The 15605-nt window shown below is 39.4% G+C and overlaps 1 protein-coding gene across 8 annotated transcripts in view; it reads left to right on the forward strand.

Annotated features, from left to right (window-relative positions):
- The window catches only part of PRR5 (proline rich 5), a 93368-nt gene that overhangs the window by 16193 nt on the left and 61570 nt on the right, over window positions 1–15605 (forward strand). For 3 of the 8 annotated variants that reach the window (XM_068657433.1, XM_068657423.1, XM_068657454.1), the window contains exon 3: window positions 10559–10697. The exons of 3 other annotated variants lie outside the window; for them this stretch is intronic. The gene's annotated coding sequence lies outside the window, so the exon portion shown is untranslated. Of the gene's footprint in view, window positions 1–9251; window positions 9301–10558; window positions 10698–15605 lie in introns of those variants that run through there. 2 more of the 8 variants (XM_068657443.1, XM_068657481.1) reach the window with 2 other exon arrangements.

Here is a 15605-nt window from a genome sequence, read left to right on the forward strand (position 1 = left end):
AGTCTCTTGAACAGCTTTCAGGTTTGGGGTTTACGTTCTTCGGGGTTTTTCCCCATCATTCTCGTTGCTCATTAACCCCTGGCAGCTTTCCAGCATTGTTCTCTGTGAAAAAGTAGAGCAGTGCTCTTGCTGCTAATTCAGCAAAGATTGAGTGATAGTGCTGGTAAAGGTTAGCGACTGCAGCTGAGGGCAGCTTCAGATCGCGGATCCTCCCTGGCAAACGTGCCTCTTCATTGCTTGGCAAAGGTAACTGCTGCCAACGCTGGCTGTCACTGTTCAGGAGCTCCCTTCTGATTCACATTTTTTTGGCTTTTTTCTCTTTGTTACACAGGTGGAATAACTGATGCTCCAGTCTAAATACTGTGACCCTAGAAAAAATCTCTCCCTTTGTGATAAACACTAGGCAGATGATTATATCTCTGTAAAATGCAGAACAGTGAGAAAAAAGACTGCTTAGATTCATCATTATAGCACTTACCCACTAACATTGACCACCAACACAGTTTTTGACAAGCTCCAGTATGCCTGATATCCAGACTTCCCTATCTTTGGTTATCACCTAACTTCTGCTATAGTAATGCTGGGTTTTCATAAGATCTCTCAAAGTTTGGTTTCATGTGCTTTAAGATCTTATGGTTGGGTTGCGCTGTGGGACCTGAATCTGAATTGCATTGCTGTTCAACTGATTGTGATTCTGGGTCTCCAGCATTTCCCTTATTTTTGTGGAATCTAGAGAATAACCAACTGACATGGGTGTCCAGCTTGTCACCTTTTGCTGCAGAAGCATTTCTTCAGGATTAAGTGACTTCTGCTACTTACATGGGGTTGTTTCCTGCTTACAAAAGGGTTGCGGAAAGGCGTAAGCACTCAGCATCACTTTCAAGCATGTAGGTTTTTGTTCTTGATGAAATTCTCAGCTGGTGCAAGGAGGCCTCTGCTGGATGACTCAAATTAGGCACAGTAGAGATGCTGCGGCGCCACCCATATTGCTGCCTATTGACACCAGTTACAATTTTGAGAAGCCCCCTTTTCTTCACCCATTTGATAGTGTCCGCTGCCAGGAGTTAGTCTCAGATGTATCTGCTCTGCCCAACAGACCACGTGGGCCCTCCCTAAGCACCTCAGGCAAAATCAGAAGAACCAGGCTAAGCTATGAATGGAAGCTGCTGAAGTGAGGATGGCTGCCACAGTACTGGTGTGGGTGCTCTTCCCTCTGCCCTGGGCATGAGGATTGCTGCAGTTGGTGACTTCTTTGCCCTTCCACCTGCACCCACCAGAGGTTATGCTTGCACAATGTGATGGTGTTGTAGCAGAAGCTTGGATGTTTTCCAGTAAATCCATTTCACACCGGTGCAGCAACCGTGTTTGGGCTGAACTGGAGTGTTGCTGTGAGCCTGATGAACGTGTTGGCAAAATACTCATCTTTGAAATGCCTAAAGTTTGTTTTTCTAGCATCTCTTTTTCTCTCTTCTTGGTGAGAGGCTAATACTTGGAGGTTTCATTTAGTACAGTTTTTTTACCCCGTGTTTTGGTATGTGTTCCCAATGCTCACAGAGCTCTGTGCAGGTAGAAAGTACCTCTTTCTTTGGAAACAATCTCATCCATCCATTCATGTGTAAAAATCTCAACAGTCATGGAAATTTTGGTAGGAATGCAACATGACAATCAAGGATCAATTCTCTCAGGAACATGTGGAAAATTACAGATTTATTTAATTTAAAAATATATATATAAATCTGGGTGAAGGTGTCTTTCTTGTTCCCCATTTTAAAGTTGTGAAAAGCTTTAGCCATTTTGGGAAACAGTTGGGTAGTTGGGATAGCTCATGGCTTTTATGGAGAGGAGAAGAATGTGGAAGAATTCTTATTTTATTCTATTTATTGGTGAATCAGGGTTCTTTTTTTCTTTTTTTTTTTCTCTTCATGTTTTTATAATATGAATGTTTCTTTTCAGTCCAGTTGATGCCAGTTCAGCACTCAAGACCATCTTGAGGCTGTTACATTCATTTGTTCACAACAGTGGCAGACAAGACAGTGCCGTGGTGGTTGACAAAGTGACATTGTAGTATCCTGGCTATGGGGTGACAGGAGGGAGAGTTAGTAATATGGCTGTTGTTGCAGTTACTTGGTGGTGATAGTGCCTAAGCAATTTATGAGCAGGACTACATTGTATTAGGCTTTATGTAAGTATATGAAAATAGGCAGTTCAAAAGTATGTATAAACTACGCATTTATCTGTACATACATTCAAAGTTAATAGAAAATAAGAGGTCTGGTAAGAACTCCTTAGAGAGGAGATACCTCACAGGTAGTGCCAGCAAGAATGCTGCAGCCTCCCTCGGCCATCTGATGGCTGCCCAGTGTTGACTGCTATAGGCTAAGCCTTAATGAACAAGCACGCATTGAATTTGTCTTTGATAAACCACCAACTGTTCTGTAGGAATGGCTTCCAGATTGTGCTTTCCTTGGCTGACAGGCTGGGTTTTCTTCCTGGATTTTTGTGGGGTTGGTGAGCCAAAAGAGTATCACACCTGCCTGCCACTCATCCACCAGCCTTACCCATGCCAGAGCAGCTGTGCAACAGCAGTTACCATCTGTCTGGGTGAGGACAGATTGCTCGCACAGAGAATCAGGAAGTCGTTATAAGGCAAGTCTCATTTGCTCTTAGAGCACATTGAGATCCAGGCAGCTCTGCCTTCACCCCACTGAAAGGGGAAGAAAATTACAGGATGGAAAGCAGGAGAGGAAAGATTTGAGCTGCGCCCTCGCCATCTGTGTGCTTGAAGTTGTGCAGCTGCTCTGCTGCTGACAGTTTGTGCTCTCCCCACCCAGTGGAGACAGACAAATGAGTTGTGTAGTAAACCCAAGGCTCTGAAGATTATTACTGATAAATAGCAGGGCCAGAATAAACTGTGTCTGGAGGAACAGCCTCTAGCTGCTTTGAAACTTTCAATAACCTCTGCCTCCCTTCCATCTTTTCTCCCTTCACTGCATTCAGGATTTGCCCAGAATTTGGGAGCCAAAAATCATTCAGTACAGATGCTTTTTCTTAATCAAGTCCTGTATTTCTGAGTACACCATGATCAATTTTGGGGAATCAAGGGGTTATCTAAAATCACAGGGGAATAGCCAGTTGTACCCACAATGAGACAACTTCTGTCTCCAAAACTAGTTAAGCATGTGCTTAAATGCTTCATTAGCTCCAGGCCTCCATCTGCCATGTGGGGCTGCACAGTTTTGGACAGTCCCAGCTCCTGGGCATGTAGAAGAAACCCTCCTTTTATTTGTGAAGAAGATGTATTTTGCATCTATTGCTGTGGAGACTGGGAAAACAAGCAGACATGGCCTTCAAGGTAGCAAACACTAGAAACTAAAAAAAAATAAAAATAAAAAAAGAATAATAAAACAGAAACTAAAGAAATACTAAATAAAAAATACTAAAAGAGAGGTGGAGAGCCCACCTCTCTTTTCTGGAGCCACAGACTCTTCAGGGGTCTCAAAATAACCTGGCTCCCAATCCAGTATCTGTTGACAGCAATAGGAATTTGTATTTTAAAAAATAATAATCACAGCACAATTTTTGGTTTTCTTCTCATGATGTTACTAATGATCATTGAGATTTTCCAGAAAATAGTCACTGGCAAGTGTCCCTTCCTGAGCCTGAGGGCCATTCAGGCAGTTGTTAGTCCCCAAGAATAGCTCTGCTCTGAAGTCATCCCAAAATATAGAATATCTACAGGCTCTGTGCTCCTTTTCCTTAACTGTGCAGAGACATGACGATGGGAGGACATTACAGCTCCTTAATGTTTGTGCTGTAAGGCTTTAAGATATTGATGGCAGAAGCACAGAATTACATCTGAGTCGAATCCTTTTTCTTTTTTTTTTTTTTTTTTTTTTTTGTGTGTGTGTGATAGTCCTGTAACTGCTGCTACTTGTATTTACCTCTTCTTTTTGAAGTCATTTTATTTCCTGCAGAAACCTTCCCTCCATTCTTCATCCATACCTAGCAGCATACCTATTGCTGCGCCATACCTAGCCTCTGGCTAGCTTCAGCGATGGAGGAAGGATAGAGCCATTAGAGATCCCGTTTGCCTTCTCCCAACACTATTTCATACTCTGCTATCCAGGCATATGGTCCTCACTAGAGATGAGTCAAAAACTTTTTGTATCACTTTCTTCTTCTCAAAGGCTTTTCAGGGGTCCAGGCAGTACTGCGTGTTTTGGGAATGACAGTAGGTGCAGGCTGTGGAGCTGTGACTGGATTTGCTGATGAAGCTTTTGACTAAGCAAAAAGTTAAACACTACTTCTTGTGCATAGTTAGAAGCCTATTCTGATTCTGTAGTAGAAACATCAGAGTAAATTTAAGAAGTCACTGCTTCCAGCTATTTGCTAACTATTTTCAAAATGCACGAGGCTGGTGGAGCAGAAAGCATCTCTGAATTGCATCTGGCAGCTTCACCAAAACCTCACCTTCCTTGGCAGCAGACCTGAAACAGTGGGGTTTTGCACAGGAACAGATACAGTGCCACACATCCCTTCTGTCAGCTTTGCTTTGGTAGAGCAAGGGAAGGGACGGAAGTGCTGGTAGTATTGTAATTTCTCTTTGTAGACTTGTAAAAGCTTTTTAATGAGTGTAGTATGAACTGCCTGTTTGTTGTTCTGTTGAAGGTTTGTTTTTTCTTTTCTCATGCATTATTAAATGTGAGTGGCAATAGCTTTCAAGATACATGATACAAGATACATATCCATGCAAGGATATGACTCTTTTTTTCCCTGTGGTCATGGTGAGCCTGGAAATGAATAACTTCAATGTTTCACTGCCTTTTGTCCAATCCAAAAAGGTGTTGAACCAGAAGCCTGGTGGTTTGAATGGGGGAGTTCATGTTAATGTTGGTGGTCATTAAAGCATGTTCAGTAGAGCGTACAGATTTGTGAAAAGAGAGAAATAAAGTTGTCAGAGGTGGCTTCAGGACATGCTCTTGTCATTCTTTTTTTCCATGCAGATTCAGTATTTGTATTGCACTGGAAATCACTTTTGGCTCCATTCTGCTGTCAGATGCCTGCCTCTCCTTTTGCTTCTTCCAAGCCTTTGTTACTGCTGGCCATGCCACGAGTGATGGGCTGGACATGAAGACAGTGATTTGTTTCTCTAATCTGGTCATGCATGTCAGATGCCCAAGATCCATCAGTCTCTTAATCCCTCCGTAGAGGGCTGCTGTTTTTCTTCATAGGGAACTGTTGTTCACTGCGGATGTTTCTTGCATGTGCTTCAGAAGCAGCTGCGTTGAATGTGGGCTGGCACCTCTGCAGATGGAGGCTGAGCATGGGGCTTGCAGGGGTGCCAGGGCAAGGAGGACTGTGGGCAGGAATGGCTTATAAATAGGAGGAGAAATTGAAATGTTCCCTTTTGTTTTTCCACCACAAACCGGTCTTTGGGAATGAGGATGGAGGTGAATGAGGAATGGTTTGCCATTTATTAAAAAAGAGAGATAGCTGAAGCGGAAAGCCTCATTTGTTGGAGAAATGTTGCAGGAGAGAGAAAGCGAAACTGCTGTGCAAAACCCTGTCTGAATTTGCTCAGTTTTCAATTACAAGAGTAAATCAGTTGACAATCCCTGTCAGTGAGATTGCTGTCTCAGTCACTTCAGGCAAAGGAGACCCAGCAGGTGCCCAAGTGAAATTCTTCCCAAGTGCCCTCTTGCTTACGCTCAGCTGCATCACTTTCCAGTAAAACCATTCAAATGCTGTGTCAAAAATTCATGAGTTTGAGTGCTTTAACAGAAGCAAAGGAGAGACCTTTCTGTATCGTCCTGGAACAGCTCATGGAAAGCTCAAAGGGACCTTGTAGTGTTCAGCTGGGCTCCACTCACCCACCTAAGAGCTCCTCTCCCAGGGCTACCTAAGGCTTTAGTGTTTCATTGAAATCACAGTGGGACGTTGACTTCAATGGCAAATCGATAAATGGGCTGCTGGTATACACCCAGTTACTAATGTATCAAACCTGAATATAGCTGAAATTATGCATATTATGGATAGGATTTTCCACTCTTTTCCTGCTGACATTTGTTGAATATTTTACTATAATTTTCATTAAAAGCAGAGCCAGAGCAGTGCAGAAAGATTTAAAAATCACAGTCTCCATACACATTTAAGAACTCAGGGAGCACTGCTGTTGGTTACTTTATTTGTTTTGCCATGTAGCAGTCAGCCCTTGAAAAATCTAATACTGTTTTACGTCCACGATGCAATTCTCAGCCTGCTCACAGTATGAAAACATTGGCAGTGGTGAAGCTGAATTTGCATCTTTGCTTGTGAAATGTTTTCCCTTAAGTGAATGCGAATGAAGCATTATTGAGTATCAAATCATAGGACTTGCTGCATAACTAATTTCCAGCAGAATCTGGTTCTTTTCCAGTTCCATTAGTACCATTCATAACAGGCAGAGCCCTGTGAAAGCAGCAGTTTGGTCCATGTAATCAGCTAGTCTTTGTAATTAAGACTCTATGTATGGAAAATAAAGGATGAGAGAGGTATAAATAGAAGCTTTGAGGATGGAGGAAGTCATAATCTAAGATAAGTGAGGAGATCTTTTGGTGCTTTTGGACTAAGCTAATCCTGTTAAAGTTTTGTTATTCTTGGCAGATTAAGTGTCACTACTGCCACAGAAAAACTCAGAGGTATGTGGAATGGCAACAAATTGTCAGCAAAAAATTAAGCTAGAAGAAGTCAGCATTAAGAACAATCATATTATTTGTCTGTTGCCCCAGGGAAAGGCAACAGGACTTTTCCAATTGATTTATACAGCTAGGAATTCATGAGAATTCATCCTCCCATTATAATTTGAATTTATGGTTTGAGTTTCAATTAAAGTGACACTTTAAAAAAAAAAAAAAAGAAAAAGAAAACTAAGATCATTAAAGTGTAACCCAGAGGAAATAGACATCTTTTATCTTTGGCAAAATTAAACACATGCATACATCATCTTATATCTTCAAATCTTCCATAAGTCTCAAAAAAAATGAATGAATGAGGGCAACTGGGGAAGCCAGCTATAGCTTATTCTGAACCATGTGGTTTTGATTGCTGGGAACAGTTGTATGCTGGTTTGTTAAATGACCTAGGAGGGGAAGGCCATGAGCACAAAAAGCCACTCCCTTCGTAGACTGAAATAAGGCTTAGTCACCGAGGAAAATCTACAGGTCTGTAATTTGGGTTGTAACATGGAGCATACAGATGGTGTTTTTAATATTGATGCATTGTTGATTCATTCTTCCATGTACTTCTTCGCGCGCTTCTGGTTGATTTAGCTGAGCTTGTAAAGCCATGAAACCCAGCCTTCACAATTTCCAGCCACTGATGTTCCTATTGGTCATTTTGGCCTCAAATTAATGTGGTCTGGTAGAAGGTCTATAACATTGCTTCTGTGGGCTTTCACAAAGCAGACCTTGATCATGTCAGGCTGACTGTAGTTTAGTTACAATCACTGTTTCCGTCTAGCATTCTTGGCTCACATCTTTGTTGACTGCAGTCACTGAAGATGGAGCTTATTTGCCGAGCACTCCAGGCTGACTGGAAAGACATGCACAGTAATAGCACAAATTAGCCCGTGTGACTGATTCTTCTGGCCACATCTGGCTAAGCAGTAGGTGTCAGTGGGCAGCTGTGTTAGTTCAACTGACATATGAATCTACAGCAGCTCTGTTTTCAGTCCTGAGTAGGAGCTGACATTCCCTTAGCTGAGCAAGTTCCTGCTGTATGAAAACAGTGAGTTTCACCCACACTCACGAATAAGCTAGTCATTTAGAAAAGGAGGGTAGTTACATTAATACATTGCTTATCCTGCACTTCTGAGCCATGATCCTGTGTTTTACAATACAATTTTGAATAGTTAGTATTTCGGCAACTACCCTCTCTGCCAGAAGCAGCATTTCGAACTCCACTAGCATGCATATGTTTTCCTCCTCTGCATCAGGTACAGAGGATACCTGGAAATTGGACTGCCCTCTTGCTCAGAGCAGGAGGGCTGCAGCTGGATTTGTGGCAGATTTGGGTTCCCAACACCTCTGGACTCGTGTTTTAATCAGTGCTGGTCTGGAGGTCTTGGGCCCTAAAAATATAACATTGTGGGTGTGTCTGGCAAAGTATTTTGGGTTGGGATTTTTATTGCTGCTTTCTCTAGAGCAAGGTGGAGGGATCAGTAAGGAGTGCTGTGCCTGTGAAAACTGTAATAGTTCTAAAATACTGCTTCTGCTTTCAGTCATGTTCTCAACCCTTGCTAACAAAAAACTTTTTGAATTCTTGATTGGCTCTACCTGCCAACATAACATACTGATTGCTCAGCTGGTGCAAAGAATACGCTTAATTAATTACAAGCTCCTACAACTTTTGTACAACATCATATGTATTGCTTTTTTTAATGCATTCTCTCTTTGCCTTTCCCCTCAAGCTATAAATAGTTTGAAATGTACAGGATATTAGATGAAAGCAAGATAAACATAATTCACAAGTTGTGTTGTTTTTTTTTTTTAATGTATGCTCCATACACTGAAGGAATAGCTGAGCTTTAATCACCAAAGTTAGGTCAAATAAAATTTAAAAAAAGGCAATGGAATTTTGTTCTGATATAACACACATGTACCATCCCGAAAAAATAGCGTTATGATGTTGGTTTATTATCCCAGCTAATCAAGTTATCACAGGTTACCAGAAGGGAGAATATTTTTTATCTGCAGGCACTAAAATATCAAAGCAGAGTCTCCAGGCAAGACAGTATTTTCAGACCCATAAGCATCTAATCTTTTAAGAACCAAATAGCTGTTTTTGCACTTCCTGTCCAAGCTCAGTGGGAATTCTCATATCCTTTAAATTTGAGAGAAGATGAAGAATCTTCTTTAATTTGTCTTTTAAGCAGGGATGAAAAAAGCCAAAATTCATGACAAAGCCTATTATTTTAGGTATGTGCTTTGATAGTATCCAATTCCAGCAGAGCTGAGTTATTCATGGCTTTTGCAAGACCTCCATTGTCCTGACCACTCTAGCAGTTTTGGCAGATGCTCTTAATAAAAACAGCTGTGTCAAAAAAGCTTTACCCTCATGCAGCTTGCTTTGCTTCCAGCAGTTTTTCATATATTAGGACACCTATTTGTATCCACAGGAGTTTTTGTTGATTTAGGTGTTCATATCCAGTGCATGTTGTTTAAGCATTTGGTACACGTGCCTCACTTGAAATATGTTTGTGTGTCTTCTTTCAGATGTGTGTGTGTGTTGCTGAGAAGGCTGGTTTCCTTACCTTGCCCCCAGGTATTCAAAATGTCGCTTTGTGTCTCTGTAGTCTACAAGCTGCAGATCATGTCTCCCATTCTGCACGCTGTCTACTAAGCTGCTTGTGTATGTGTGCTCCTTAATGTGTTGCAGTCAAAACTCACTGACTTCTCACAACACTGTTATTTAAACTAACACCTCTGCCTTTGACTAAAACAAGTAGTAAAAGAATGAAGTTCACACTCATAGAGCAGGCAAAAGGCAGGAGTATAAGGTGATTATTTAGTTCTCTCAAATGCATGAAAGATTAATCTTAAAATACATTTTTTTAAACGGGTAAAGTTATTTAGATCCTTAGAAAGTGGCTATGAAATGCTACAAAACTAAAACAAGAACATTTTGTATTCAGGTTAAACTAAGTCTTTTGGCTGTCTGTATATTACTCCTAGTTAGATTTAGTGGTGTGGTGGGGCTGGTACAAATGACTTTGCAGAGTGCATGGCATTGAAGAGCCATAATCAGAACATGTACACTGGTGTGTGTTATGTGTCTGTGTATACATAGATTTTTATATATATATGTATATATATATATATATAAAATACTAAAAATGTGTGTGTGTATATATATATACGCTATATACTGACCAGTGATTTAAAAAAAAATAATATTGTGGAGATGCTTGTACTGGGGTTAGAAGTTGCATAAGAATAAATCCTGTGCTGCAGCAACATACCCACTTCGGGTTGTTTATTGCATTAGCTGGCATCTCAGAGAGGCACTTCAAGACCATCTCAGGACACGAGATGATATTGCAACCATTATTTGAAGCCCTAACAAAAGAATTTCTGCTATTTTTAAATGGTGCTTTTAAGATTTTTCTGGGTCTTACAGGACAGCTGCTCTCCGAAGGCGATCATTGCAAACCCTGAACTTACTTCAAAGTGTTTTTTCTGCCACCTGTTTAGTGTTGGGACACAGGAGTACTTGCAGACTTCATGCTAATAGAAACTCTTGTCCTCCTTATTGATAAGCGCAGCTCTTAGCACTGTTGTTGGTTCCCTCTTAAAGAAGAAAAAGCAAGGAAGGGAAACATACAAGAAAAAATGTTTAGTTCTATCAGTGATGGCATGTGGAACAGCACTGAGTATTGCAGCTGTTTCACTTGTGTGTGTATTGTTGATCAATTTACTTGGTACTAGCTTGGTACAACTTACTTGGTACTAGCACGCTTGAAAATCTGTTCCTCAAATGGCAATATATGCAATACTACATTTTGGTTCATCTTTTTTTGCAGAGCTGCCTTTTTTTGCAAGGGGATGATTTTTTTTAACCAAATTTTATCACCTGTCAAGAATTTTCATGTGATTCTTGGAAACCTGCTGCAGAGTCTTCACTATCTGCTGTTCAGTCCTGTTTTCTTCTCTTTTCAGCAGGTAAGCAAATGTTTCTGCAGCACTATCTGCAATGGGAAAATGTTTCCAATTTCAGACACCTGGAGAGCTGCTTTTGTTGGACAGACTAGGGTTAGCATTTCTCTTCCAGTATTTCCCACAGATCCTATTGTATTTCCTGCCACAAAAAGATATCTGATAACAATGCAATACTTAGTGATTTTTAACATCAGCACGTTAGTCTCTATCTCTCTAGCTTTAGTGCAGCTTAAAAAGTGAACTTTCAGAGTTGTGAATCTATTTAGAGCTGAATCAGATCTGTGAGCAAGCAATACAGAAAATAGTTTGAATTTCTTCTCTCCGATGGAAACCTCTAAATAAGTCCATGTCCTTGGGGAAAAAAAGCCTTGAAGTAGAGAGCCACCATGGGTGCTGCTAAAGCTCTGGTGTTACCCACCACAGTGACCTCAAGCTTAATGAGATGTTTCAGATACTGTTCACCAAGATCATAGTCAGAAAACCACTGCAGAAGCAGATTAAGCTGCACTGGCAGACTGTGCACTGAAGTGTATGAAGGATTCCCAAATTACCTATATTGAGGCGAGAAGCAGCACCAAACAGCTGAGTGGTAGTAGTATTTTAAACAGCTGCAGCTATTTCTGCAGAGGTGCTTGGGCACAACCATCTCAAGTTCATTACTATTCAGTGCTAGAATTGAGTTAGCATTTGAGTTTCAAGGTTTTTTATGGACGAAGGGAGTCATTAATGGAGAGTGTATATGGGGCCGTGTGTATGTGTGTTTATGTGATGGAAAAGTCGATGTCCTTAATCTGTCCTTGATGTTCTGTTTTTCTTTTGATATTATCATCACACATGGTAGCTCTTATTTTTTCAAAGCAATTTATACATTTTCTTAGAAAACAATTGCTAGTTTCTTCCTACAAAATAATTTTCTTTCTGAACATATGCAGATATTTATTTTCTCTATAAGAATTACTTTATCACTAAGCTGCATGAGCTAAGCTCTGCTATGGCTTCAGTTTTTCTTCTGTGATATTTAAGTGAAGAGGCCTTTTCTAAAGGGTTCAGCCTTTAAAACCTTTGTTTTGATTTATTTGGTGATAATGCATGCTTTCGTCCAAATTTTTGTCAAGATGTAAATGATGGAAATACCTACTTCATGCTACCTCATTACAGTGATAGCTGGATTTTGCCACAGTGGTTATTTTGTCTCATCCCAGGCTGCGTGGGTAGGTAGGCATGATACATCCTGAAGCTCTACTAGGGCCTTGCACCATATGCAGTGTGACCCACAGCAGTATGTGGCTTCATCTTTGAACTGCATGCAATTGTTTAAAAGTGAGAGAAATAATTTTCCATTCTGCTGCACCTTTTGGCAAGGATTTCAAGGGTGTTTTTACCTATTCCCTGAGGAGTGAGCTAGTGGCACGAGTAGCAGAGATGGTACTTGACAGCTGTGTGTACCATCATGGGTGTCAGATGATGAAAAATACGGGTGTGGGTATTGCTCTCAACTCCTGTGGAAAAGCTGAGGTAAGAATCTGGGTATAACTTGGTCAGAAAATTCCTGATACCTGTGTCCACGTTATTTCAAGCATGCCTAGAAAATTTCTGCTTCTGAACTTTGCAGCTTTCTCTAAAACAAATATCTATGTCTGGTGTTTGTTAAGTTAGTAATCTACCAACTAATTTGTTATTAAGCATGAGTTCTGCTGGCAGCATCTCCAAATATTGCTGCTAGGAGGATTCAGCCGTTGCAAGCAGAAGTAAACACCGATTTAATGCTTCAGGACATATTTTGAAAAGTTTGCTGCAAACACTCCGTTTTTGGTTTGTTCGTTGGTGAACTTTTTCTTCTTGCTGTTGTAAATGATTGCATCTTAGAATAAACAATTGGACATGCACATGCCTTCTGTTCCAAGCAGAGCATTTGCAAACTATTCCACTGTAAACTATTTATGGAATACTGTGTAATCTGTAACCTTACTGTGATGGACAGGATGACTGGAATTCCCAACATGTGAGACAATAATAGAAGTTAAGGCTTGAAAAACTCACCAGCACCTCAAAAGTGTTGGCTGACTAGAAATACCAATATCTCATGGAGAAACACTGCATACATGCTGCAAAGCTAACATTTTATAAATACTTTTTTTTTTGCATTGCAAAAACCAAAACTTCTTACTTGCTGGTGATACAGTAGACTTTAAGTGATGCTTGTGGCTTCAAGTGCAGCACTGTATTCAAATTTCATATTCCTACGGTGTGCATATTTTCACAATTATATTTATTTATTTATTTTTAATTGCGCTGTGATATAATTTAAATGTCTTAGTCAAGATTGCAGTCCTGTGGTAACAGGGACCATAGAAAACACATGTTGAAAGTTTCAGGTAAGTTTCAAATTTCAGAGAAACTTTACAAGTTTCTTTGTAAGTTTTAGTGCATTCATTTAACTTTCTGGATGTGTAGGGTCACATATGAGTCAGTGGAAATATCCCAGGCTTGGCATGACAGGGGCCTAATCAGAAACAGCAAACTGATGTGGTTGCTGTACTCACAAGGAGAAAGAAGCTGGTGAAAATTTTGAAGGATGAAGGAGATTAGCAATGCTTCCTATGTCACAGCTAATAAGCACGCAATCTTTTCATAATTAGTAGTACTATGAGAAGTTCCTAGGAAAACTGTATTTCTTTGTTTGCTCCCTTTTTTCTCCTTCTCCTCCAATAAAAACAAGAGAACCCGGCAATTATCTTCATTAATTTTTTTAATTCTTGTCCACTGCTGGAGTGGGTGTTAGTCTCAGCTCAATTCTTCCTTAAAAATCTCAGCCAATTCCCTAGCCAGAATATGCTCTTTACCAGTACATCCAGTTGTCCTTTCTGTTTGGGACGTCCCATTGAAGGCTGTTACCTTGGCCCTTTTCTCTGAATCTTTTCTCTGAATCCTGTGATGCCTTTGGTCAGTCCAATGGCAGACTCTCCTAGAAATATTCCTAATTTAATATGTCCCTGTTTGAAATACCAGCTGAGCCTGAAAACACAAGATAACTCCCAAAGGTCTCTTCATCTAGGGTCAGAGCATGTACTCAGGGAAGTGAAACATTCATTAGTAGGATGACAAATTATTTATACTTGTTTCATTATCAGTGAGCGGTAAGAGACTGGGAATGAGATTAATCTCCTCTAGTTTGATACATCTACGGCTGAGAATACTGTATCCATAACTAACTATTCACATTACGTTCTCTTTGCAGTCAGTAGTAAGAAGAGACACTTCCAGAGCATGTCCTACCTAGGCAGCTTTAAATATCTTTACAGTATGTGATGAAGTGTAGCATAGTCGTGCCTGTTTTTTCCCCAGCACTATAAAATGAGGTCTAAGTTTCTCTGTATATCTTTAGTTGTCAGACACATGCATGTCTCAATCCCAATGTCCATTACTTCATTTCCTGGTAGTTGGTGTTGAATTAACTTTAAAAAAAAATATGTGAAGATCAACCTGCAGCGACTGACCTTTATCTCAACCTTAATTTCACTTTTCACTTCTGACCTCCAGGTTACTATGATGCTGTCACTGCAGTCATTAGTGTCCTCTCTCTTTTCCTCAGCTCTTGTGAACAATTAAATCAAGAGGAAGGAATGATTTAAAATGGTATTCCCAGTTTTCTTCCTTTTTTTTATTTACCATCTCAGTAAAATACAGACAGTAGAAAAGTAGATAAAAGCATAAATATTCTATCATCTGTTGATTTACCTAGCTTATTGTATCCGAAATAACAATATCACCTATGTAGCTGATTTAAGTAAAAGAATGAAAAAAGTATCTTTCATTTTTCTTTTTTCCTCAGCTTCATGCAAATGAAACTCAACTTCCATAGAGCTAAGCAAAGGAAGACCTCATTGAGCCTCACTGAGGTTTGAATAATCTTCCAAAAATTAAATAATGAGGATTACCAAAATAAGGCTTTCAAATGTTATGAATCAGGTATAAATAATGATGTGAGCTTGAAAATTATTATTCTTGGGGATTTCTTTAGAATTTGTATTCTGGTTTTAAGATTAATTGTTTTCTTTTTTTCTAGCTTTTTCAACACTAGACTTTGACTAGATAGCATTTCTAGGTAAAATAATAATAAAAGTACACAGATAAATGCTAGTGGCTCCTGGGCATATTTTCATTAAACCTCTTAACTAGGACTTAATAAAGTAGCTGGTAATTTTGAATGCATTTCTTTATTGTTACAAAAGTTTAGGTCCTCTCACAGGGAAAAATAGTTATACAACATTATGGATTCAGCCTCTAAAAATTAAAGAGCTTAAGCTTTTTTTTTAGAGATTGCTGAGCACCTACAGTAATGTTGGAAAGCACTTTGCCTTTCCAAATATTCTTTAAAATGCTTGAACCCAGAAGATTTTTATTTGAAAGCATAGGTAGGTAGCAATGAACTCAGAAAATTTCTCTATTATTACAGCAAAATAAGTTTAGACAAATTTACATTTCAAACAACACACTAAATTCTTGAACTAACAAACCAAGGGAACTCAAATGGAGTCAATGAACCAAAAACCTGGATTTTAAACACTAGTTATCTTTATGCCAGTCTGAATCAAAACTTCAGTTGTGGATGCTCTCATCCCTTCGAGTTTTCAAATCTGGATCCAAAAATTTGTTGGAGCCAATCTCTAAAGCAGATAATTAATAAAGCTAACATCATACATGTGTGTGAGTGTATATATATACACATATATGTATATATATGTATATATATATATATATACACACACATGTATATACATATATATGTATATGTGTATATGTGTGTGAGTGTATATATGTACATATATGTATATATATGTATATATATACACATATATATACATATATATATTTGTGTGTGTATATATATACATATATATACATATATGT

Source organism: Anas acuta, chromosome 1, assembly GCF_963932015.1.
Source record: "Anas acuta chromosome 1, bAnaAcu1.1, whole genome shotgun sequence".
Lineage (NCBI taxonomy): Eukaryota > Metazoa > Chordata > Aves > Anseriformes > Anatidae > Anas > Anas acuta.